The sequence below is a fragment of the Photinus pyralis genome, unplaced genomic scaffold (assembly GCF_008802855.1).
Source record: "Photinus pyralis isolate 1611_PpyrPB1 unplaced genomic scaffold, Ppyr1.3 Ppyr1.4_LG3a, whole genome shotgun sequence".
In the NCBI taxonomy this organism is placed as follows: Eukaryota; Metazoa; Arthropoda; class Insecta; order Coleoptera; family Lampyridae; genus Photinus; species Photinus pyralis.
In genome coordinates this window covers 6,278,216-6,305,649 of record NW_022170509.1, presented here as the reverse complement: position 1 = coordinate 6,305,649, position 27,434 = coordinate 6,278,216, and the positions used below count along the sequence as shown (strand labels likewise).

Genomic DNA, 27,434 nt, shown 5'->3' with positions numbered 1-27,434 from the left:
CAGGATGTCAATGAACAGCTCAATTAAATACGTAAACAGATTCTACTATGAAGGGGAAGTAGTACAACTTCGCTGAGATCTTAGTTAAAGGTCTATATCTCCTCACGAACAACCCTGTCCTCGGGTTCTTCAACATTCAAAAATGGAGATACATAAAGTCTTTAATAATTACTTATAAACATGCACAGATTCATGACATTACATGTTGTATAAGCAGATATGTCTCGCTGAGAACCATGCACGTTGCAGGTTCATCGATTAGATGACCTATATTTATCACCTAATTCATTCATACTTTTACATTTTAATACTCTGTCAAAATTGTATTGTATCGAGCTGAGCAGTGAGCATATTTGTGTTTAAGTTGAGAATAGAGGTAATCAAAATTGGTTATTTTGGGGCAAACGTTATTAGAATGGATACGTTCACAGGAATTGATTTTAAGGTAAGAAGAATTAGAACATTATTATCTCTTTTCATACTTCGTGAACATTATTTTAATACTTTTGCAAGTGCGAATAAATTATTCCGTGACAAAAGGTACTTCGTACACTGTTAACGATTCACTTGAGACATAGATTAACTTGTAATTTTAATCTATGTTTGAGAGAAAGGGTAGGATTTGTGAAAAATTGCACAGTTTCCAAAAAAAGAAGGACAACGTCCACGCAACGCACAGAATCAGTAATAACTCGGGAAGGAAGTGGCTAATCAAAAAAAAATCTTTTGTCCTTCTGGTTTCGGGGCTGTATTATACCGTATAAGAAAGAAGGCACAACAGAAAAGCTTACATTGGAGGACTGGTAGTAGTACAGACGGACAGACAGACGGACAAACGGAAAATGCACTAAAGGAACACTCTTTAAATGCACATGAAAGTATATACCATAAAAGAATGCATGACTGTCTTAATTTCTTCAGATTGGTTGGTGTAGGGAATTCTTTAATGGCTTTTATTTTGGTCTTATCTTCTTCGTCCCCTCCCGGCTTGATCTTATATCCCGCAGGATCCCCTTCTGAGAGGCCGAATACGCATTTCCCATGGTTTAGTACAATATTATGTTCAGCGCATCGCTCGAGGGCATCACATATTTTCATTTAAAGTGTTAGATGGTATTAAGATATCGTCCACTATCTTCCACATGTTTAGGAATCCTTGAAGGGCTAGGTCTCCCCTTAAACTATATGAGCCAAACCCATTGGCGATCTCATAAAGTGATATCGTTCACAAGGTCGTCCTAGGGGCATTTCAGACTGTTGTTTGATCAACTAGGCTCTCTTTTTTACTAATTGGTATCTACCTACTGAACACGACTATCGATGTTGGTACCTCGAAATCTGAACAGGAAGTTAAGAATTTAAAACTGGTCCTTTCACTCACGCGACTGATCTTTTCGATCTAAAAGCGGATGATGTGTTGGCCCGTGTGGCGCAGTTCAGTTGAAGCTGGACTACGGTACTAAGGGTCTCTGGTTCGAATCCGGGTTCGGCCATGGATGGTAGAGCAGCTTTGGCTGTAACCTCGGCCACCGAAAAATAATGGCAAAAATAAAATAAAGAATTATAATATTAGTCCCGACGTACGTCACTATAATAATACTTAACTATTGTTTAAATAATAATGTAATGGTTTTTCTAACGTGAAAATTACGAAATTCTCAGTACCCCTCGCCAAAAGGAGGATTATTTCTGGTAATCGTGACATGTATTACCGACATGCGTTTATATTGTATAATTCTTTTTATAAGGTTTTAATAACTACAATGCCCCTTCTTTCGAATATTACCTACATGAATTAATCTCACCAATAAAGAAATTTTGATTTTGAGATTTCACCGGATCTACACGTTTCAAGGTCCTAGGAGTCCAAAAAAGGGTTTTCTAAAAAAGTCTGTATGTACGTATGTGTGTATGTGCTTGCGGCATGATTATTGTAAACAAAGTTCAGCCGAAACTATCTACCCGAGCGGTTTGATTGAAATTTGAAAAAGATGTTCCCTTAAATTGTCTCGAGAGCTGAAAGGTTTTTGGAAGCGATGCGAAAATGGTAATTGTTTTTTTGGCAATAAAATCGATATTTATTGAATTACGTATAACTTTGTAAGGAGTAGACAGATTTGGCTAAAATTTGGTGCCAATGTTCTCTCTAATGGTCCTGGAAGCTGCAAACGATTGAAAAATAGGAAATGCCCTAAATAATTATATTTATTAAATAAGGAAGCAACAAAATTTTTATTGACAGGACGTGTACATTTATGGTAGCGTCTAACATTAATTAATTTGACAGCTCGCGTTAAGAACTTATCAGTGAGTGGATTTTGTGATTAAATGTTGATTTCGAGGGGCCTATAGGCGCAAAATATGTAGATCCGGCCCTGTGGATACTGCGTGTAGGGTTATCCTGTTATCCGCTTCCTCGTAAGAAGCTTTTAGGGAGGAAAACTGTGTCGTCTGGTAGTTACAGAAGCGGAGAATGACCAGTACGTCGTCAAGTGAGGCCTCTTCAAGATGATCAGACAAGAACTCAATCAAATTTGTTGTGTTTTTCTCTAAAGAAAGGAAATTCTTCCAAATCTGAGGTAATGGAAGATCCGCGCGGTTATCTATTACACGAGGCACAGGAACCAAAATGCTTGTCAAAACAGAAATAATTGTTAACAAATACACGATGTGAAGTCATTTAAAGAGTAGCCATAACACTATGGAAAACTTCATTAAAAAAGGTTTCCATTTTACGCAATTTTTTGTTCACTGTTATTATACAGTGAAAATATCGGCATTTCTGGAAATTGGTCGCCATGTTCGATTCTCAGCTTCCAATCCAGATTTGAAGGTGCCAACAAGATGTTCAGCAGATTTTTTTTGGGTTGGATCAATCGTTCCTCGAAATGGGGGTTGAAATATATTGTGTGATCAAAACTCTCTAAACCTTCCCCATATAGTTTTTATTCGTTGAAGTTTTTTAAAAATAAAAGCGACTATAGTTTCGGCGTACTGCCATCATCAGGCGACTAGAAGTTGTGATAACTTCTAGTCGCCTGATGATGGCAGTACGCCGAAACTATAGTCGCTTTTATTTTTAAAAAAGTTCAACGAATAAAAACTATATGGGGAAGGTTTAGAGAGTTTTGATCACACAATATGTTCAGCAGACTCAAATTAGTAAAAAACGCCTATTTGGCCAAATGTAGTCTGAAATGCCCCTAAAACTTTTTAAATCGCAGTTTTTTTTTATAAAAGTGAACCAGTTACATGGTGAATTGGTAAGTTATATATGTAAATCCAACGTTTGTTTGTACAATACAAATATAATATATTTAGAACTTAATTGTTAATAACATTCAGTCAAATATAAATGACAACTTTTGAGTGACGTTATGGTTAGATCCCTACTAGTTTATATGGTCTTTTTATTTGGACCAACAAACGTCCTAAGATGGTTTTTGAGGTAAACGTCTTACAATTCCTATGCTACATAAAAAAATCAAAAATTAAAGTTATTGTTCATTTGTGAGTTACAAGCTTACTCGTAGCAGCCACAACAATTTATCCTTGTTGAGAAACAATTGTCATTATTTTGGACTGTCTCTTCTGTATTGCATGTGTAAGTTACCTTGTTACGCATATAACCGATTACTAATTATGTCCAAAAAGAAAAGAGGCACCTCTAAAAACTTTGTGCGGATCACTCTGTAATTGGGCCCAGAACAAGAGAGGCAGAATAAATGAATAAATGAATAAATGAATAAATGAATAAATGAATAAATGAATAAATGAATAAATGAATAAATGAATAAATGAATAAATGAATAAATGAATAAATGAATAAATGACTAAAATGAATAAATGAATAAATGAATAAATGAATAAATGAATAAATGAATAAATGAATAAATGAATAAATGAATAAATGAATAAATGAATAAATGAATAAATGGATAAATGAATAATTGGATAAATGAATATGGGGATAGACCTTTACATTTAATGAATCTGTCGTTTCTGAAAACTCATTATGAGGACCAGGTGTAAAACCTGACCCTCTCATACGACGAAAAGTTCTTTGGCTGTTTGATACTGATGATCGTAAGAGCCTTCCAACAGAACATAGTTTTGGACATTAGAAGAATCTCACCTGGTGTCTGCTTAGCAGGATTTTGTTTTGTTTTGATCCTTAAAAAAACAAATTACTTTCACACAACAGAGACCGAAATATAAATTGTACTCTCGTTTTCACTTAAGTAAATTTATTTCCAATATGAAAGCAGACTTTATTGTTGGTCGAAGTTTACTAAGTAAATTTAAGCATTACATTTCAATTCCAGTAGTTATAGAAAAAGTATGTTAAATCGATAATAAAATTAACCTTTAACTGAAGGTTTTATTTAGTTCGAACTTGCAAGTTACGATTAAGCAAGTTTCACACCTTAAATTTTCCAACACCGGCGAGCTAAGTGTAAAGTTCACTTTGAGCCCCCACTATAAGTGATTATATACTAATGAAGTTAAGGGGTGCTGCTTCGGAATTACGTAAGTGACTTGAAAGTTGATATTAATGAGTCGATGAGTTAAATTCACCAATTAATGTAGCGTTTGCAATAAAAATCCCCATTCATGAGGAGCTTGCTGAAATTTCAAGGGTGGTTGGAGCGTTTACGCAAGTCGGATTCGTTAAAAGTAGGGCGGATCATAACCCGAGGGTGCAAAGATTGACATAAAAAATAAAAAGTACAATTTACACTGAAACAGTCTGGAGTAGCAATTAAGGTCAAGAATTGTTTTACAGGAATAAATTGAGTACACTTGTACTAAGTACGTTTACATTTAAGGGCTTTTTCATGATCCATTTCAACGCGGATCGAACCTCTAACAATCCCTTTAGTGTTTATCTAAAAGTTTTCATATGTAGCACACGACCTTCAAAATTTAATCCAGATTCTTTGACCTTTAACAAATTTTGCCGAAAATATTGCATTAGAGGTCACCTTTGTTTAGGTTTTTTCTTCGCGTTTTTCCGTAGTGTAAATGAGCGGAACCATTTATGGGATAGTGAAAGCTTGTGACAAAAGTCTTTTGAGAAACCATTGCCTAAAAGGACAGAAAATCAATATTAAATTCCAATAATACTTGTAGAGGGCGGTAATGTGAAAAATTTGGATCGTACTTATACAGCAACAAAAGGAAAGAGCGCGTTTTTCTAAAATGAATGGTAAAGATCGGAATGTCTTCCTGTTTTTCGATGCTCCTGTTGTTGACGTATTAAATTTTTTCTAAAGGTTTAATCACACACACCTCGGCGAGTGCTTGAATTTCCCGAAAAGAAAAACTCGAGAACCCTCTAATGCAGTGGCTGGAAAGAATGTGGATTTATTTGAATATAGAAGGGGGAATTTCACAGTCTTGTAAGTAAATAGGTTCAACAAAAATGCCCAAGTCGGAAATAAAATATTTTTAACTCTGTACTGTCTCTGAGAGGGCCTTGTTCTACTTCCATTTCTCGACTACAATTTACCGTGTGTTTTAAATTGAAAAAGGTAATAAAAAGTACGAGTGGATTTATATTTACGCAATTGTGTGAGAAACGTTGCAAGCCCCGTCACTGAAAACTTAACCCTTGTTATTCACAGGATTTGCGGAAGCTCAGAAAACGACTTTGTGTCTCAATCGGTGTAGAGATCCAAGATTAAACGCTTACAAAGCCAAGATCACCGCCCTACCCAAGCGACCACTGAAATCGTAAGCTCTACGTTCACACAATATACCTTGGAAATAGTTTCTTGTGATGAGAGCCCTCGACAAGCGTTTAAACCACCGTGAATATAAGAAAAAAAGTTTCACAGTTTGCAAAATTAAGAGAAAAATGCATACATGTATATGAAGTTAGTAACTTCAACAGCGTATAGCGTAATTTACACGTAATTAGTTACGAAACAAGAAAATGCGTCGCTTCATTTTTTTAAAACTTTATACAGTGGGAACAATTCGAATTATTACGTTTCAGAGAAATTTTCAGTGTTTTATTGAGAAAGAAAATTTATCGGTCCACATTTGAACAAAAAAGGACGTCTCGCCCATTCGGGCCATTTGCGATTTGATTTTGTCTCTATTTAGTTGTGAGGAAACAATTTTTGTCGTTTTACTACTTTGTTTTGGAAATATTTGCTTCGTTATAAACTTTATGTAAGGTTATTAGCGTTAGGTTATTTTTCCAATTCCCAAAGGAACGGAATGGAAATTTGCCGCACCGCTTTTTAGCGCATTTCCCAACGAAGTTTGGTGCGCTATTGCAGCCACTTATTTTAACCATATATGCCGCTAGTACAGAAAAACATAGCGCACCTAGCTATGGCCTTTTGGGAAGTACTGATCAATACATGGAAAATGCGCTAAAGTTACTCGCCTTAGGGCGAAAACCTTTTTACTTGTTTTTTGTAAACCGATGCTTTTACAATCTACAAATTCGGACCTTTGATTTTTACAGAAATTTGCCTTTTTTGCCATTAATTAGCCGCGTGTTTGTCGGACCACAATTTTTTTAAAGCGATGACAAAATACGGGTATAAATGCACTGAGCAAAGAAATCTAACAAACAACTTTCGATCGGTGAATTATATCTGAAAACATACAGTGTTATATAAAACTTGTACTTAGTATGTAATTAGGTCAAGAATTAACCTTATTGTGAGCATTTTTGGTTTTCATCGATTTTCCTTCTTTTTTAAATGCAAAAATAACTGAAATTTTTACCGAAAAAAAATATATTACAAGAAGATTGTTTAAAACTCTGGTAATATTTCCCTAACATCCCTAACTGATTCAATCATTGTTATCTATTGTTAGATCTTCCTACTAGGCGCAGGTCCACTAATTTAGAGGATCCAATCATGCGGTATTCCCTGATTTAGCTTACAGCTGGACCTTCATCAGTTTTAGAGGGAAACCTTCAGAGAAGGACAACGCAAAGGTTTATGCTTGACCACACCCGAGAAATTTTGGTGCAGTCGATTTTTGGTAAAAAAGGAAGGTTATACACTGCCTTTTTGTTGAGGGCCGAAAAAAAATTGTCTCAGATCGACCGGGAAAAAAAGATTTTCTTATAGAATATGGCCTGTAGAATCCATAATTTCAAACAGTTCCAAGATTGGGCTACTAGTTCAAAAGTTACAGCCCTTTGAATTTTCTTTCGAAATTGGTCTCTAGTCCATAACTTTTGATTGAGAAGTCCGATCGAAAAAGTACGAATTGTTTTGGATTCTACGCACCAAAATTAATAAGAAAAAGTGTTTTCCCCGAGAAATTTTGGTGTAGTCGATTTTTGGTAAAAAAGGAAGGTTATACACTGCCTTTTTTTGAGCCCCGAAAAAAAAATTGTCTCAGATCGACCCGGAAAAAAATTTTCTTATAGAATGTGGTCTGTAGAATCCATAATTTCAAACAGTTCCAAGATTGGACTACTAGTTCAAAAGTTACAGCCCTTTGAATTTTTTTTCGAAATTGGTTTCTAGTCTATAACTTTTGATTGAGAAGTCAAATCGAAAAAGTACGAATTGTTTTGGATTCTACGCACCAAAATTAATAAGAAAAAGTGTTTTCCCGAGAAATTTTGGTGCAGTCGATTTTTGGTAAAAAAGGAAGGTTAACACTGCCTTTTTTTGAGCCCCGAAAAGAAAATTGTCTCAGATCGACCCGGAAAAAAAATTTTCTTATAGAAGGTGGCCTGTAGAATCCATAATTTCAAACAGTTCCAAGATTGGGCTACTAGTTCAAAAGTTACAGCCCTTTGAATTTTCTTTCGAAATGGTTTCTAGTCTATAACTTTTGATTGGGAAGACTGATCGAAAAAGTACGAATTGTTTTGGATTCTACGCACCAAAATTAATAAGAAAAAGTGTTTTCCCGAGAAATTTTGGTGCAGTCGATTTTTGGTAAAAAAAGGCCTTTTTTTGAGCCCCGAAAAAAAAATTGTCTCAGGTCGACCCGGAAAAAAAATTTTCTTATAGAATGTGGCCTGTAGAATCCATAATTTCAAACAGTTCCAAGATTGGGCTACTAGTTCAAAAGTTACAGCCCTTGAATTTTCTTTCGAAATTGGTTTCTAGTCGTAACTTTTGATTGAGAAGTCTGATCGAAAAAGTACGAATTGATTTGGATTCTACGCACCCAAATTAATAACAAAAAGTGTTTTCCCAAGAAATTTTGGTGTAGTCGATTTTTGGTAAAAAAGGAAGGTTATACACTGTCTTTTTTTGAGCCCCGAAAAGAACATTGTCTCAGATCGACCCGGAAAAAAAATTTTCTTATAGAATGTGGCCTGTAGAATCCATAATTTCAAGCAGTTCCAAGATTGGGCTACTAGTTCAAAAGTTACAGCCCTTTGAATTTTTTTTCGAAATTGTTTTCTAGTCATAACTTTTGATTGAGAAGTCAGATCGAAAAAGTACGAATTGTTTTGGATTCTACGCACTCAAATTAATAAGAAAAAGTGTTTTCCCTAGAAATTTTGGTGTAGTTGATTTTTGGTAAAAAAGGAAGGTTATAAACTGCCTTTTTTTTGAACCCCGAAAAAAAAATTGTCTCAGATCGACCCGGAAAAAAAATTTTCTTATAGAATGTGGCTTGTAGAATCCATAATTTCAAACAGTTCCAAGATTAAGGTACTAGTTCAAAAGTTACAGCCCTTCGAATTTTTTTTCGAAATTGGTGTCTAGTCTATAACTTTTGATTGAGAAGTCTGATCGAAAAAGTACGAATTGATTTGGATTCTACGCACCCAAATTAATAAGAATAAGTGTTTTCCCGAGAAATTTTGGTGCAGTCGATTTTTTGTAAATTAGGAAGGTTATACACTGCCTTTTTTTGAGCCCCGAAAAAAAATTGTCTCAGATCGACCGGGAAAAAAGATTTTTTTATAGAATGTGGCCTGTAGGCTACTAGTTCAAAAGTTACAGCCCTTTGAATTTTCTTTCGAAATTGGTTTCTAGTCCATAACTTTTGATTGAGAAATTTTGGTGCAGTCGATTTTTGGTAAAAAAGGAAGGTTATACACTGCCTTTTTTGAGGCCCGAAAAAAAATTGTCTCAGATCGACCGGGAAAAAAGATTTTCTTATAGAATGTGGCCTGTAGAATCCATAATTTCAAACAGTTCCAAGAGTTGGGCTACTAGTTCAAAAGTTACAGCCCTTTGAATTTTCTTTCGAAATTGGTTTCTAGTCCATAACTTTTGATTGAGAAATTTTGGTGCAGTCGATTTTTGGTAAAAAGGAAGGTTATACACTGCCTTTTTTTGAGCCCCGAAATAAAAATTGTCTCAGATCGACCGGGGAAAAAGAATTTCTTATAGAATGTGGCCTGTAGAATCCATAATTTCAAACAGCTCCAAGATTGGGCTACTAGTTAAAAAGTTACAGCCCTTTGAATTTTCTTTCGAAATTGGTTTCTAGTCCATAACATTTTTGATTGAGAGGTCTAATCGAAAAAATACGAATCAATTTGGATTCTACGCCCCAAAATTAATAAGAAAAAGTGTTTTCCCGATAAATTTTGGTGCAGTCGATTTTTGGTAAAAAAGGAAGGTGCTTTTTTTGAGGCCCTCAAAAAAAATTGTCTCAGATTGACCCGGAAAAAAAATGTTCTTATAGAATGTGGCCTGTAGAATCCATAATTTCAAACAGCTCCAAGATTGGGCTACTAGTTACAAAGTTACAGCCCTTTGAATTTTCTTTCGAAATTGGTTTCTAGTCCATAGCTTTTTTGATTGAGAGGTCTAATCGAAAAAGTACGAATCGTTTTGGATTCTACGCCCCAAAATTAATAAGAAAAAGTGTTTTCCCGTGAAATTTTGGTGCAGTCGATTTTTGGTAAAAAAAGGAAGGTTTGGTGTGACAAGTTACTAGAGACATGTGGTTCATGAATGGCTGAGGTATTATAATGTAAATTTAATTACGTCGTTTATTTATTTACAATATTAACAAATACATTTATAACAGTCTTAAAATGAATTGATTTATAACAGCTCAAATATTATCTACCACTCACATATAACCGCGTAAACTATTTATTACTTCGGCGTTGAAATTAGAACTGAACTAAAACGCAATAATTGCTTATATAGTAAACGCTCCCTCTTTCTCGAGAGATCTCGAACGACATTTATAGGAAAGCTTACGTCACCACTGCCTTTGTTCTTTATCGCCGATGACTAATGGTGGCGGAGACACAGTCCCAGGCAACTCTGGTTCTGTAGCGCGCGCGCTTAAAGGCGATACTTGCACGACGACCCATTCGTACATCTTCCATCTTTGAAGGAAACGCAATCTACCGTCTAACCAATGGGTTGGATTCCTCTGGGGTTAAAGCAATAGACCAATATTTCCACCCCGATGCCCTGGAATATCACCTCCAGCATATTTCCAACTATTCCACAGTTTTGACTTGGTTTTTGTTACCAGACCCACAATTTAAGTGGGAATTTTTTTTGAATTCGACTTTGATGTCGAAGAGCCCAAGGTACTAAATTTTACGGAGATCGAATTTTTGAATTATCGTTTATTGAAGATTTCAAAGTGATCTCAGCTTTCCTCCAGGTCAAAAGCTTTGGTCGTCGCGTTTCGACTCATCGATAATCACTTTGTCCAGTAAATTTCCTAATTGTTTAGTCCCATCGGTGGTGAACGTAAAATTTTCTGGATTGTTGAGTATTATTTGCATTATAAAATACGTAATTGTTGATACTTTGCTGTTATTTGGATTTAAGAAGCCGCAAGCCTCTCTTCGATTGATTATTATTATTGCTAGTCACGCGAGAATCTCTATCGGAGTTTTCCAAAAACAAAATAACACCCAAGCGCCCCTTACAACTCAGTTCCATAGTTGGAGAGTAGTCCCCCGCACGTTCGGTCCCAGTCGCTTTCTATGTGACCATCGGTGACATATAAGTCAAAAACCACACTTTACATTCCAACTTCTAGCGAGTTGAGAAATCGAAAAAAAACTGGGACCATATTGGAATGTACCGTTATCGTTATTATTCTTATTAACTTAATTGCTACATCCCTTATAACGTTCTTCTCTATGAAGCAGCGATTTCGACAATCAACGCCCGTCAGCGATCAGTCAAGGATATAATTCTCGCTACGAAAGTAGTATAGTCCGGAAGTCATACAAAAAACTAGGCTGATCCTTTTGTTTTATGGTTGTGGAGAAAATGTAAGAAAAATACGTAATTTTTGGGACATTTTGGTAACGTATTTCCAAAGAAACCATGTTGAACTCCTTGCTTATTCAAAAAGAAACGTTTACTCTGGTCCCTTATACCATCCAATTTTTTCTTACTTTTATGTTAAACCTGGTATATACTTGAGGGTCAAAAAGCAGCAAAGTTTAATTTTAAAAATAAATTACCCTTGTCGATATTTAATCTCTGATATGTTGATGCTGCAGAACAACAAGCTGCTATTTGTTCGAGTGCATTAATTCCTATGATCTAATTGCCTTGCCATAATTAGATTTAACAGGTCCATTAGAGAGTCTCATGGGTATTCATTGTTCAATCCGCCCCTGAACGTTACAGTAACCAGGTTAAGTAGAAAATGTAATTGGCCGATTAATGCAAGAATTCAATTAAATGCAGGTATACAGCTTCATAATGCAAGAAGAAGCATAAATAAAGGAAACTAGACAATTAATTGCATTAAATGCTTAATGTATTATCGTATCCGCTAATTACATTCACGTACCTATTATATTTAGTCAATGTGTACCAATTAGAGTGATTATTATTCGCTTTGGATAAAGCAATGATGAATTAACTTTTAAAATATTGTCAGGGAAAATTTATATTATTTAAACACACAAGTGCAATTACTAGAAGCAATACTCATTACTCCAGTAATTTATTGCCGCATCATCGATCTCGCTTTGTTTATTTTCTTTCTTTAATTTAACAGGGTGATTATTAATCAGCTTATTCCATCTACTAGTGTATTATTACAATAACTTTTAAAGAGGATGAGTTGATACTCGATTAAGGTAAATGGCTATAGAAGAATGTGAAAGTTTTATGTTACGGCTCAAGTGTTTACTTGGCCAGTTTATAGACTAGCTGGATAGTATGTAAACTACCCAAATGTAGGTATGGTTATTTTAATGGGAAATTATTATCGTTTCACTCAAATAGCTACGAATATTGGTTAGTCTATAAAGTATGCAAGATTTATCGCCAAAGTACAAACCACGAGAGTATTTGGCTAGTTCACACAAACTATCCACGGTATAGTTGGATAAAGTGTGAACTCAATATTCCTAGTAATACATATAATAACCAATTCGTTGGTTAGAAACTAACCAATCCTTTTTGGTTAATTTAGTTCAGGATAGTAAAATAATTCTTAATTAAAAATAGATTTCTGTCACTTTTATTTACTTATTTTTAAGTAGTAATAGATGTGTTACTTTGTACCTATAAAAAAAACCTATTTTTAATCAAGAATTATTTTCCTATCCTGAACTAAATTAACCAAAGACGATTGGTTAGTTTACATCAGGCGTTCCCAAACTTTTTTGATCGTGACCCTGATTTAAAGTTGTAAAAGCCTTCACGACCCTAAAACATTTTTCGCACAATGTATAGACAAAATAACCTCTTTGTATTATACAGGGTGGCCCACTGAAACAGTCAATTGCCAATTTTGGCCGCTCAACGACAGTTTTCCCAGAAACGCTTGAAAAAGTCAATTTTAGTTGTGAGGGGGTGAGTTTCACCCCAAAAATCATTGATTGGAAGGGCTGGTAAACGTTAGATAATTCGAGTATTCGGGTGTTTCTGGCAAAACTGTCGTGAATCGGCCAAAATTGGCAAGGCCTGTTTTCAGTAGGCCACCCTGTATAAAAATATTGGCAACAGTTCAAATTTGAGTCATTTATTCAAGAATTCTAATACTCAAGGTACAGTAAAAGTAATACAAAAAACGGGACACTAAAAAAGATTAAGTAATAAAAAAAAAAAGATAGCAGCTAGTCTAGACCGCCGCTTTCTGTTTGCTACCATGGTGTTGTGCCGTCCGATTCACAAATTTAACAATTCTCGCGCGAAAGTTTTTAGTCAAGGCACATCGCAAATCATGCTGGGGATTTAATCAATGCCTTGGTTTTGACCACAACTAGGATTGCGAAACCTTGTTCACATAGATATGATCTTTCACTAAAATGGAATGATCCATGAAATTGCACTTGTCGGTATTATTGCTTATCCGTTCCTATTTATTTAGTTTTTTTTTCTATACTTCAATTATAAATTCTATAATCATGAAAACGTGACCCTAAGAAAGTGGGGTCACGACCCCGACTTTGGGAACCCCTGGTTTACATACTAACTAACGAATTATTTATTATGTACTACTAGGGATTTGAGTTCACACCACTGTGGATAGTTTGTGAACCAGCTAAAAATTATGGTTAATTTATATAATTTTCCATCAATATAACCACACGTGTACATACTATCCAGCTAGTCTATAAACTAACCAAGTAAACACTATCCGTAACACTCACTAGACGAGGTAGATAGCTCGGTATTAACTTGACATTTAAGACCGCAGGGTACACAACCCTAGGCACTGACGATAAAAAGAACCGTGTTCCGTTGTAACACCCATATTTTCCTAGGTTACCAAATTATCTTAGGCATAAAAAACGGGTCCCCCTTCGTCACCGACTTTTGATTGTCTTACAATTTTAAGAATGAAATGAACTAACCCATCGATAGGGCTCTTGACTTGCAAACATTCAACACAGGTTCTATTCCTGGCTACGAAAATTGTTTTTTAAATGATACCTTCTGGACATATGGAGTTAAAAACGTAAAAGGGAATGAAGGGGGAGTCTCAAATGGTCCACCCAAAAAAATACTGGTTCATGTGAATACATCAAGAATAAAAACCAAACCATAGGTAGGTGCAATAACAGTTTTCACGGTCTACCGCCGATCGTCCTAATACCTAGTGGCTAGTTGAAAGTACCTCGTAAGAAAATTATTAAAGAACATGGTTCTAAAACTTTTTAATCTGATGCTGTGTTATTCAGCAATTGTAGATTTAGAGTGAATGAGATTAAGATCTGCACTACAGACTCTTTTATCCACCTTTGAGAGTACCCTGTTTCCACACTCCATTTTCAAGAGATTCAGATTATTGACCATACCGATCGATACTTCTCGTCTAGACCTTCCATTTCCACCTATGAGGGTGGCTTCTTTAAACACTCCGTTTTCGAGATATCCGGACTTGAAAGTGTTGAGTCCCGCTGACAGATACATCTCGTCCCGGCCTCCCATTTTGGAGTACTCTGTTCTGACACTTCGTTTTCGAGATATCCGAAGTACGGAGTAACTAAAATCTTGATCTTGATGCGAATGATGCGATGATGGTCATCATTTGAAACTCTCCACCTACAGGCCTGACCTATGACCCCCTATTTCCCGTAATCGCGGACACGGACGAGACGGACCAAACTGACATGACAAATTTGTAACGCACATAACCTAAAAAATCGAGTAGGTAATCGTTTCGAATTTGATACAATTTGACGCTTTTGGACGCTGAACCTGCGTCTGCTTTCCGTGGAACATTATAACGTCATTTATTTAATTACAATTAATTATTACTGATCACCGGTGACTCATGATTTATCAACTTGATGGCGCGCCGAATTCTGGGATATTCGCTACAATATTCTACATTAAATGTAAATTAAATTGTAAAATATTGTAGCGAATATCACAGAAATCGGCTTTGATGGCAATTTTGGGCTCCGTATTGCGCAAGTTTTGGAAAACACTAACCGCACTCTTCATATTTTGGTCCTGATGATCATTTTCTTCTAAAGGGGTAAACGCAACGTCAACGAAATTCAAAAATTTGTAACCGCAATTTTGAAAACAAGGCAGTGGTGAGCTATCTGTTAAACGCGGACTAGGAAGTAATCATAATCAGATTGGCAAGTACGGATAAAGTTGCTAATTAAAGGCGAAATTGAAAATAAAACGTTTCTCAGAACGAAATTGAAGATCAGCGGTCATTTTTTGAAAAAAAAAAACTTCTACGGGAATAGTGGGAGTTAAATAAAATCAATTCTTGTCGGGGGTGCGCGTTTTCAAGGGAACAATCGTTTCCATAACGGCAAAGGGTCACCGTGTCGTTCCGAATTCAATCCTCTGGCCCCTTAAAAATTGAAAATCCCTTATAGATTTCTAGTTTTGAATTCGCAAGACTTGGAAATCTGACAGTAGAGTTACATCCGATGTGGGGATTTGTTTTATAAAACAAAGGTAACTAAAATGAGGCCCCCCCCCCACCCTTCTTCTCCACAAGCTCGAGGTATCACTCTCGAAATGTTCCGTACGCGACCGTAGATCAAAATTAGAGATCTGCGGTGGCGGGGTATTTTCGGTGCCTTAAACAAAATGGGTAAAATATCCGGCGCCACCAGAACGGCTTTTTCGCGCATTTCCCGTTGTGGTTCTTAAGATTTTTAATTTATTCGGTAGCAATTTGAAGAGCTTAAGGTCTGCATTTGCTCAAATCGCGGAAGTTCGCTTTTGGTGGATCAATGGGGAGCGAAGTGAAATTTCGAATTCATCGTCGTGTTCTTTGTTAATTTTGGACCGCCTGTTGGGAAACGTAACAGACAAATATCCCCGTCGCCCTATGCAAAAATGCACAGTTTTAGCCGTACGGGCATAATATGTTTATTTTTCAAATTTAGCATACCTTTGGAAAGCCAAGAATTGTTGAATTCACGTAGCATCTTCTTGACTACTCAAAAGCGTTTGACTTACTGGGCCATGAGGTGTTTAAGGCCATACTGAGGTTTGTGGGACTGGGCGATGGTGCTGTGGCGCTTATACGTTGGTAGATGCGAGAGAGTAATTTTAAATCGAGTGCATTCTGATCTTGTGGTTTTTACAAGGGGTGTTCCTCAGGGATCTATTCTTGGACCTCAGTTATACACTCTTTACACCTTTAATTTGTTATCTGGTTTAATACGTGGTGAGTATCATCTCAATGTTGATGGTGTACAGCCAATTTTAGCCAATTGAATTCCTCTGTGGCAAGTATCAACGAAGATCTTGCAGAGGTAGTCAAGGCATCGGATAATCAATCTTTGAAAATAAATGCAACTAAATCATGCTTCATCGTATTAGGTATGCATAAACTTAAAAGGCACATTCAAGGTTGTTCTTTTTGATGCCCTGGTTCTATCACGGTTCAATTATTGTGACCTGGTATATGGACCGTGCTTATTACTCAAAGACTGTGATAGAAGCGAGTGTGTCCAAAATTCATGAAGATATTTGGAATTAGGAAGTTTAAACGGATCTCACATACCTTACCAATGCTGGCTCAATATGATGGAAAGAACGTTTCTTCACTCTTCTCTATTTTTTCATAAAATATTAAATAGTAATCTTTCCTCGTATTTTGACCGCAAAATTACCCTTCGTACAGACGTGCACCACTTAAATTTCTTTCTGTTCCAATGTTTAAATATCATTGCTCATTCCCATTCCACTTCTCTAAATTTGGCAACAACCCCAAAGGTACAAAATTACTGGCGCTGCCTGCTGCAGTCTTCTAAAGAAAGATCAAACATCGAGTAGTTAGAGAGCGAATGTGAATGCAAATGAAACCACTTGGTTGTTTTTGGCTTTAATTTCAACTTGACCAGTTTTGAATTTAGCTTCCATGGTTTGTTGGTGGGCTTTCATTTCTTGCATTCATTGCAGAAGTTGTTCCATTTTTCGGGGCGTAGATCTTGGTCGCAACCTTTTGCTAATACTTAAACATAACCCCACACCAGTGTAACTCAAAATTAATTTAATTGAAATTAACTTAACAATAAATTTATAATAGTCTTAAAATGTATTAATTTATAACAGTAATTATTATTTATCACTCAAAATTTATAACATAGCACAAGCGCATCTAAGTTGCAAATTGGATTTGTTTATATAGTAAACCCGAGTGTTCTCGAGGGTTCGCGAGACGTCACATTTCCGCGAAACAGTAGATCGCACGACACCCGCCTTTGTTCTTTGTCGCCGATGACTAATCTTTCATGGCGCCTCGATGTTTATCGAGATTTCTGGAAAGTTCGCTACAGTATAATAACAATGAAATGCGTGGGAGTGTGAGGAACTCACCACCCAATACCTTATAGTGGTGTATTCAGTCATGCAGGGTAGCATGTGGCGCGTTCCCACAGAAATATATTACATTTTACAAAAGGGGGCTCTGAGTGTTGTCCACGGAATCATTTGTGCCCAGATAAAAAAATAAAAATAAGAAAAATGGTTCATAATTTAGTAATGTCTCGAAACATTTTATTTCTAATGGGAACAAATGAAGAAAATTATTCGATAAATTAATGTGACTTTTGAAAAAAAATGTGCATAAATGTTTAATAATTACTGAAATACTGTGGAAAAGGGGAAAATGTTAAAGAAGACAGCAACCTGAAATCCGGGATATTCCTTTAGCCCAATCAAAATCGAAAAAATGCAGTTCTATTACGGATTCCGACGACAAAAGCCCATATGTTCGATATTTTGGTCATCTTTGACAAGCTAACTTTTTTTTTAAATATCCCCGCATGGTGTAATGCCCCACAACCATTTCTCTGACGCATTTGCCGTCAAATGAGTGTAATTCTAAAAGAAGGCGAAGATTTGTTTTTTGGAGAGAGACGCTACATCGAAAACTGCTAGAATTTTCAAGACTTGTCACACCCCTTCTGCACAACACGTTGCTTAGGGGTGCTAGTCATCACTTTAATCGGCCATTATCTTCAATCTGATCGATTTGGTTCTTTCCTTTAGCTCTACTAATTTCCTTTCGTGTTTTCCGATCACTGTATAAAGTGGAACCCGAATGAACAAAATTTAAATACCAGAAGCGAAGGAAAATCTAACCATACAAACGCGTTGGGGTCTGTTAGTGGCAATAGAAAAATTACAGTGGACAACAAGGGTTTCATTATCGTAAACAAAAGTAAAATGGAGCTGCCCTAAGCAGTCGTATTTGTCTTTCAGGGGTGGTTTAAAATTACCCAGTTTTGTACAGAAGTTTTGTTTTGAATTGGCTAATCATAATCAAATGTAAGAGCGTATAAAAAATAATGAATGGACGTCTCTTTCTAAATTTAATTAAAAATGAAAAAGCTAACTTTTAATTTTAAACTCATATCTGGTCACTACGGCTTTAATATTAAAATTTCATGCCAGATTGGCATGAAATGCATTGCAGTGTGCACATTTTCTAGATTATAGTGAAGAGATGATTTATTCGGTAATGTTAAATACGTTTCATTACTAATACTCGAGCTCGTAAAGCCGAAATTAATTGACCTATTCGGAGTACCCATCAGTTCAGAAACGAATAATGGGTGTATGATCACATAAAAAGAAAGTATAGCTCACGAAACTACCAGAAAAGTAATAGATTACGGTATTTTTGTACGCAATGAGCCTTTTCACTTGACATTAAATTCCCGCCCAAGCACATAATTTATCTACGTTATTGTGAAGGTCGACAAATACATTTAGTCCACTTTGGCCATTTCATTTCATAAATTTAATTCTTTACTACAAAGGTGTTTTTTTTAATCTATACGTCACGGAAACAAATGACTTAGATACTGTAACAAGTACTTGCGACCAGTGCTCGGAATGGAAATTTTCGCGAGCCGGAACGCAAGAATCAGCCCATCAGGAGGACGGGGGGGGGGGGGGGGTGTTAACATAGAAAACATGTAGTACGTACATAAAAACAACGAAAAAACGTAACAAAAATTAAATGTTTTCATTTTTATTGTTTCTTTTGGTGTGGAGACCAGTGGGTACTAATGGGTTCCGTGTGCTGGTATGACCTAAAGGACGTATTATCGTTTCCAATGTGATTTTTATCGCATGAATGATAAATAATCCAGCAATATGTAGGGTTCTGTAAAATTTCTTTGTGTGCGGGCGGAGAGGATCTGGCGTTGCGGTTCCTTTACGAAAAGGAACAGTGTACAAATATTTTCGATGAAACGGAACGATATTGTAATATTTTTACCAACCGGAACAGTGTTCCGGCTCGTTCCGGTCCATTCCGAGCCCTGCTTGCGACGTAATTCTGTACGGCTCCATAGCTTGGTTGGTTTTGGCAGTATTTTTTGTATCGAAAAATGAGTGCACTTAAGAGAGAACATCGCGCGGTCAAAAGGTTCCTCACTAAACAGGGAAATAGTGCAACAGTTATTCACTAAAGCAGTGTTTTTCAACCTTTTTGAATACGCAAGTTGAAGGCGATCCCCTGGCGCCGTAATTAAATTATGCCAATTACTACTATATAATTTTCATTAGGTACTTTGTGACCTATATCGATCGAAAATTAAGTAGGTACCTATAGTTCATTTTAACCGGGGAGCACAATGTTACCTTCTGATTTAAAAGCCTAAGGTGATCAAAATTTCGGAAGCTTTTACATCCTACATTAGTTTGTACTTCCAATGTTCAAATTCCAAAAATCGTAAGTTGCTATCGGCACGTACAGCAACACGATGTAGTTAGTTATTTTACCATGAAAGTGTTCTAACAGCTAAGGATGAAAAACTGGAAAACCGAGTATATGCGGTCAACTTCTTTGAATAAATATACATATATAAGAGCCTTTTCCTTGTGTTCAGAAGATTGTTGAACAAACTGCAATGGATCAATCGTTGGGAGGAAGCTCTCACATGCATTGCATGATTCAGAGCTATCAAGTTATTTTCCAGGACTGTTCAGTTCTGAAGGTAACAATGGGCAATAAATCTTTTCTTGGATATGTCAATACAATTGGCTGACCTGACTACGAGCATGAAAGAAATCTTATTAGTCCAGTATACGGAGCAATCAGAAGGGCCGATTCCTGCAAACGGTGGTGTAAACGATTTTATCGTTTTAAATGGTCCATTTGGGTCCAAATAACAGGTAGAGTGCACACCAATTTTTTCCCGGTACAACTTTTGGCAACCAAAAAACCTCAAAATGTTCGGACTTTTTTCAGTTTTTCGCTTAAACGGTCCATATTTTACGAATAACACTTCTTTAGTAAATTAAAGAAACAAAATTCTGCGTCGATAAAATAAAACAAACAAAATCGGTCCAATAGAAACATTTTTACAAGCGATCAAAAAACGCCCATTTTTTTCAACTTTTCTATAAAAAACTTAGTTAACCTTTTTTTAATGCGTTTTGGCTCCTAAACGAACGATAAAATCCACTCCTCCCTAAATATTGTAGAGCATCAATCAGAGAGTTCAAAAAGCACCAACAATTTAAAATTGGACCAATTTTTGAAATTCGTTGGAAATAATAGGCGTGTTTTGATGGCTTGTAAAAATTTTTCTATTGGCCCGATTTTGTTTTTGATCGACGCAGAATTTTGTTTTCTTTAATTTACTAAAGAGGTGTTATTAATAAAATATGGACCGTTATCGAGTTTTAAGCGAAAAACTGAAAAAATGACAAACATTTTGGGGGTTTTTTGGCTGCCAAAAGTTGTGCCGGGAAAAAATTTGTGTGCAAAAGTAAACCGACAGTCTTTTAGATAAGTCTGTACCTTGGCGGGCGGTAAATCAACAATTTGAGTGCACAGTGTCGGCGAGAACTAACTTAGGAGCAAGACAGCAGTTGACAAAGCAAGAATATCGTCTTATCTCTCGCAACTATAATCATCTATACACTGTTATGTAAAAAAGTTACGCTTAGAAGAAGACTCTTAACGACATATTAATGAAAATGGACGGGATGACAAATATTTGGTTGCTGTTGAAGGCAGTAGTGACTAGTGAGAAATTAAAAGCTAATTCAGCAAAAAGTGGTTCTTATTAATGTTTAAATTAAAATGAAATTGATTTTTATAACATCTGGTTAAGGAAAATACATCATTACTGAAAAACATCCACATTCTTCCATTTGTGATAATTGCTCCTTATCATTACAACTGCTCCAAATTTGCTTAGATCAATTTTTTTTCAATTTTACGTATTCCCAAATTACCGGCCTCCCATTTTCCCAAACCAGTTAATCAATTGTAATATGTACTATAAAATCCCATTTCATTTTTTATAAACGTTAGGGGGGTGATATATTTCGTAGCCTTCGAGGCAACAGAACTGATTGATTTTTTTTAATACTCTTAATACCCGTCACCTCAATCTTTCTTAAATTCACAATTCACTATTTTCCAATTGGCGAGATCACTTCGTAATTGTCAGTTTTAACATGCTGCACTCTATAAAAAATGTAATCCACAGTTAAAATTTATGCAAATACTCGGATGCCTCAATCAAAAATCGCTCAAAAGTTCTTGACCGCCTGATGATGACTTACGGGCAGACATGTAGCAACCAACTCGCTCTATTTAAATAATAAACGAGTATGGAGGAGTTTTTCAACTTAATTCAACCCCATTTGATGGACCACACCAGCGATAACTGAAAATAAGCTTTTTCATCTCATTTTTCTACGGACAATTACTCAAACAGAATAACTTTCACAATCGGTTTGAGAACTTGCCTTAGAGAATCTGCTCTCTTAACGAATACCGTAAAAAATGCCATAAGAGGTAATTGCTTGAATTTGCTTTCTTGATACGTTTCTTAAAATATCTTGCAGAACTGGTTGAAGTTTTAAACAATCTCTGGATGAGTTTGTTAGAGATACAGACTTACTGAAACAATATTCCGAAAAATTAAAGAGTGTAAAAAAACGTCACTGAGGGATATTTTAGGAAATTGGAAAGAATCCTCTAAAGAATGTTGCGGTAAATTTCTAGAAGAATTGATCAAGTAATTTTTATGCCTTAAGAATCTTTTGCAAAATGGGTTTGAAAGCTCCTTGAACATTCCCTTGCTTGGTAAATTCGCTTCGAAATTTTCGTTCCTAAGTAAATTCACCTGCGACCAACAAGAGTTGGCCATTATCGGAACACACTCCCACTAACAATTTACACTCAAGGAAATTGGGCCCCGGTAAATTTGCTCTCTCGTATACTTGGAATTTTAACCCCAAACAAATATTCTCCCCCGTTTAAGAAAATTCAAAACCAAAAAAATTCGCTCCCCAGTAGATTTTTCCTTAGAACGCCGCCTTTACGCTCTTGCTGTTGCAGGACAGTATTATAAAATAGAGTCATGTTTGGAGAAGTTTCAAAGAATCTGCTTCTCTGAATTCAAACTTCTTTAAAATATTAACACCTAGGCACTTATTTATGGCATGTACCTTATGGTGCCTTATAAGTAATAGTTTGGTTTCCTTCTTCAAATGGGAAAATTGTTGTGATATTTGAGTCGTTTCCGGTCCGCTCCGTTTGAGTTATAAAATTATATACAAATTAATATTGGGAGTTTATTTTAAAACTCATCAAAACCAATCAATTGAACGACCACAATGCGAATTGCGTAAAGTTGCTCTCCCATATTATCATCAGAACAGAACCTACCCCCTACTTTCGAAAATTTTACACTGACCAGCAGAATTGTACTTTTTCGAAATCTCATTTAAGGGAGGATTGATTGTAAAGCATTGATATGAGACAAAATAAGTAAGTACTAAAAAAAAAGACACAAATTTTTCAACCCAAAAAATTTTGGCGTTTTGGGTGAAATACTGCAAGGAAAATAATTTGTAAATGTATTATGTTAGCGCGAAAAGGTCTGGAAATTTTCGTGATAGATGGGGAGATTTGGAGTTCTGAGAATGAACGAGTGCAGTTCCTGAATGAGTGTTTCTTCTTAGTCAATAACTCGGCGCTGTGGGCGGGTGGATAACGTATTCATTAAAGCAATCGCCCCTTTAATTTGTTGTGGGAGCTCTGGCAGAAGAAAAATTTCTTTCGGATCAGGGTCGATGACGATTACGGGTCTTGAAGTAAAATTAATGATAATCTAACTTTCGAAGTATTGTTTTCCCTTAATTGAAATTGTCTCGTAATGAAAGGGTGTACTGAAAACTGAGTTTAAGTTTGGGGAACGTATGCGAAGTTCTGGTGTTGTAATTTATTTTCACAAATACATCATATCGATCCGGAGGATGCCGCTCGGAGAATGAAACACTGAATGACGGGAACGTATAAATTTACATTTATTTCACGCATTGTTGGAGGCTTCCAACTTATACGTTTTATGGTACTAAAATGCATTAATGAATGACAAGATGTATTGACTCATCAGACTGTCTCGCTTCAAACCTACGCAAACAAAATTCCCCATAAGGCTCTTGGAGAGAGTTACGCTTATTATTTAGTTCGCGCAAAATTCTGTACTTACATAGTGCAATAGTCACGCACCATGTATTGTTGCGGATTTTATGAAATCAATACGCTAATTTACAAAGTAAAAAGTTAGCTCGTGAATGAAGCAGTCTATATATCCCGAAAAGCGGAAGAGATATTGATTTTCAGTAGCGGCATAAAATAGGTTCAATGTATTTTAGACACGTTCTAAGCCAGAAATAGACCACTGACACCTGCCTAATAATTGATAAATTAGCGTAAACGACGGATCAGGGTTGAATAATTTTATTTGGGCAGTCAAAGTTGGAGAGTACTAGAGGCGGCTAAGTACAAATAGGGCACGGTAATAAAGAGAGCGCTTCACTACAGTTCATGTTCAAGTATAAATTCTATGGCATGAATCGATTTGAATGCGGATAGAGCAACAGGACACAAGAGCTCTTAAATTGAGGTATTTACTGTTGTAAACTCCCTTTTGATTAAATATGTAAATGACTAAAGCGCGGTATTGCAATAGTCGACTTATTCCATAACACTTGACAGCGGTGAAGATAAATGCCCTACTTAGACATCCGCAATGATCTAATGTTTACCTCGTTCTCCAAGAAAATAATGCAACAAAGCATCCATACCTAGGCTTCGAAGCTCCCCTCCCCCAATTTCGCACTATTGCAAATATAGAGGTTGTACCTCTTTCGAATCTCCCTCGGAGGTTATCTTAATTTTGAAAGTGGCCAGTGGAAAAATATCGGAAACGGGAAGCAATTTCTCCTACCTCGCGTTTTTGGAAAGCTTTGTAAAAATACGTGTCGGATGTACCCAATTATGGAGTGGTAACGTCACAGTGTGTCCATCGCTAATGTTTTTAATTAACGATGCAAAGACTTAATTCGATTCAGTGCCCATCGAAGCGGTTTTGTTAATTCCTTGGTACTATTTTATATACAAAATTCTTCATATTCCACGGATTTTTATTTTTTACTTTGCCATTGAAGATCTGTGAGATTCCAATACTGTGCACGGTACGTAAGCCACCCTAAAGCCACCACTTTTCAAATTGACCATCAGACTTATTTAAAAATGTGGATTCCAAAACAAGTAGGGGGGTGAATTATGCATATCGTGTTTACTACTTCATAAAACAGAAGGATCTCATAAATATTTCTATATAATTGCAGAAACACCGAAATTTCATCAACGATTAGAAACAAGATATTTATTTTTGCGCTTTACGATGAAACATGCGCATACTTGCTCGAAGAAGTCGTGGAGAATAGTGTTGCAGGTATCAACCTACCTCACTACCGAGGAAAGTGTTACAATGAAACTCGAGCTTTAGCAAAGTTAAGAATCTGTATGAGCTAACGCGTGCAAAGGTGTTCCTAAGCCGAATCAATAACAAAACATTGTTGAGGCTCCAATTAAACCTCTAAAAATAGACTACTCACACAACTAATGTTTAAAAATGGAAATGTACAAGGTGCACCTGACGATAATTACTTCATTTCACCCTGAATATGGAATTGATGATAGTCCTTTGCAGTTGCATAACCGCCAACCGTTTGTTACAAAGTGGAAAAGGAAATTTGGGATTAGTGAAACGTTCTTTTATTATGCGATTCCAATAATAATTATTCTAGGCGAAAATCTTTAATTGCTTAGCGAAACCTGCCTAGTATGCTGTATCAAGTTTCACTGTGACAAGTTTTCCAGTACGCTTATGATGGAGAGCACTAAAAGTTATTGGTATATTTATGTTCGACGACTGTCAAGTTTATATGCGCACCGAAAAAGTATAAAACCGTTCAAAGTGTTCATCCTTCAGATGAAAATTTTTTATGGGAGGCTCTTACTTAATTTGTTCTTCGATACTACAACAAATGTTTAGAATCTCCTTCTCGTTTGACAACAACGTTCGATATTTCCTGACGTCCTTTTGTAGCATTACAATCAATGCTACTATTCAAATGTCACAAGTTTAGATAACCGATTGTTGTGTTTTCAAAGAAAAGCAGAAAAGTGTTTACCGAAACATATTTACTATAAGCGCACAAAAACGTGGCTTTCAGGTTATGGGCACTTTAAAGTCATATGTTAAACATCTACATGCACTTCTATTTCCTTATTATATATAAAGGGATTGTATTTAATTGCAAGTTCTTAATTTCCCAAACTGACCTTGCAATGAAATTTCTGTTGTTAACTTTGGAAAGTCGCAAAAGCGAGTGCAACTCTGGTTTTCCATTGAGTTAATTTTCCTCTACGTACACTTACAATTGCGGTGATTAATGAGAGGCAAGAATGAATGAAGTACTTAGAACTAAATAGTTTGATAAGAAACCCACCTGCATTGAGGTTTGTAGGAATAATCACATGGCACCTTTTCTAACATTGAAGACAGGCGGTTTCATGGACAATGTACGATGCACAACAGCGAAAGCACTGCAGATACGGCAAAATACTAAAGCAGTTTATATGTGCGGGTGGTTAGATTGCCTTGCTAGTAAAAGTGATAAGCTCGGGAGGGATTGTGAACGGACCTTACAGTCACCCCTATGCGACAGAACAAATCGATATCAAGGAATGACCCACAAAAGTTAGCAGCAAAAGCGAGGCGTTAGTTCCACTAGGATCTATCACCTTGTGGGGTATAAAGCCACTCTACTTACATCAACTTTCTTTGTTATGAGTATATGTCCCTGAAAAATCATGTGGGATATTAGTCTTCATTTATTGCTAGTTGTAGGACACAACGTTGCGTATATTCTTGCAGCTTTGGGACGAAAACAAAGTACACGCCGGTTTACACTCACGTTCGCGATTGCTGCTGGGGGACATTTCTCGAATCACACGTGGGCCCGCGCCCCCAGCTGCATCCCAATCTCTTGTGCGATCGCCATTTTCTTTACAGTGCAACATCCATCTTGTCGCACGGATCGCTGGGAAGACTATGGAGGGGATACTTTGCGTCTCCGTTACGACGTTTCCTGCAGACTTTTTAATTATGCAAAAGCATGGGCTACAAAATTAACGTACACACGAAATGATTAAAGAACAAACCACCGTATTACTAAATATAAAAGAAAAAGTCTAGGTTAAATGTTTCAGGGGGAACGATCAGCAATAGAACTGAAACCACCGTATTTGGCGCGCTCTGCAGAGTTTTCGCATTCAAAATTCTCATGCGCACGCGTCGGAGCTTTTTCTCGTTACGCATGCGCATAGCTGTCACACCTGTCCCTAACCCTTTCCAGCGCGACATGATGGCGCGTTCGTGACGTCATAAGGTCAGTAATGTTGCGGAAAGCGTAGTCATAGAGACGCTGCCGTTGTATATGCTTCTACGGACTCTTTCATGTCGGCGCAGATCAATAATTTAGTTTGCCAATGCCCACGACAATAACTACCCACTTTCAGTAAGACACAATTCTGTTAGAGTACGCCACTGTACAATATTTTCCAAATAGCGCGCTTCGAAAAATTGAACGTATCGCACAAACGCAGATCCCCTTCCTTGCATTATTTGCATGAAGTGATCATCGAATCTACACAGAACGCAACCTTTGCGAAAGTCGCGAGCTTTTCCGATTTAAAAGGTGCAATTCATGTGTTCTGTGGTTTCATATCTCCCTAGTAGCGCCACCGTAGAACTCTTACCAACTTTCAAACAAAATTTTTAAATAATTATGTTAAATTCAGACACTGCGGAAACATGAAATTAAAAAGATGGAAATATATGGGGAATAATTAGTCAGTATCCGTATTGCGGAATCGGGGCACTTTTCTGCGAGGGGTTCTTGAGACATAAAAACTTACTAGTGCCAACACTAGCTTTTGTTATGTTATGTATCAAAATTTCAAAGTTTTCAGTCTGATTGAATTCGATACCGAACGTCTTGCGTGGGCTGGGCAAATGAGATGAAATGTAGACAATTCTGGTAGAACAAATGAAACAGTGCCGTTGCGCATTATTCTGGCTGTTTTATAATTTCCAAAGAGATCTCGGCTAGTCCTCTGCCGTCGATTATTGCTAATCCCGCAAAAGACGGTTTCAGGCTAAAAAGCACTTGAATCAGTTTTGAATACAGAAATCGTTCTTGACGATTGTTTAATACCAA

At 36.5% G+C, this 27,434-nt stretch overlaps 1 protein-coding gene across 16 annotated transcripts in view; it reads right to left on the bottom strand.

The window, feature by feature from the left end:
* The window catches only part of LOC116166288 (sodium channel protein para), a 61,965-nt gene extending 35,553 nt beyond the window's left edge, over window positions 1-26,412 (bottom strand). For 9 of the 16 annotated variants that reach the window (XM_031481196.1, XM_031481199.1, XM_031481197.1 and 6 more), the window contains exon 1: window positions 25,986-26,412. The gene's annotated coding sequence lies outside the window, so the exon portion shown is untranslated. The remainder of the gene's footprint in view (window positions 1-25,985) is intronic. The other 7 variants (XM_031481203.1, XM_031481205.1, XM_031481210.1 and 4 more) reach the window with 1 other exon arrangement.
* Between the last annotated feature and the right edge of the window lie 1,022 nt (window positions 26,413-27,434).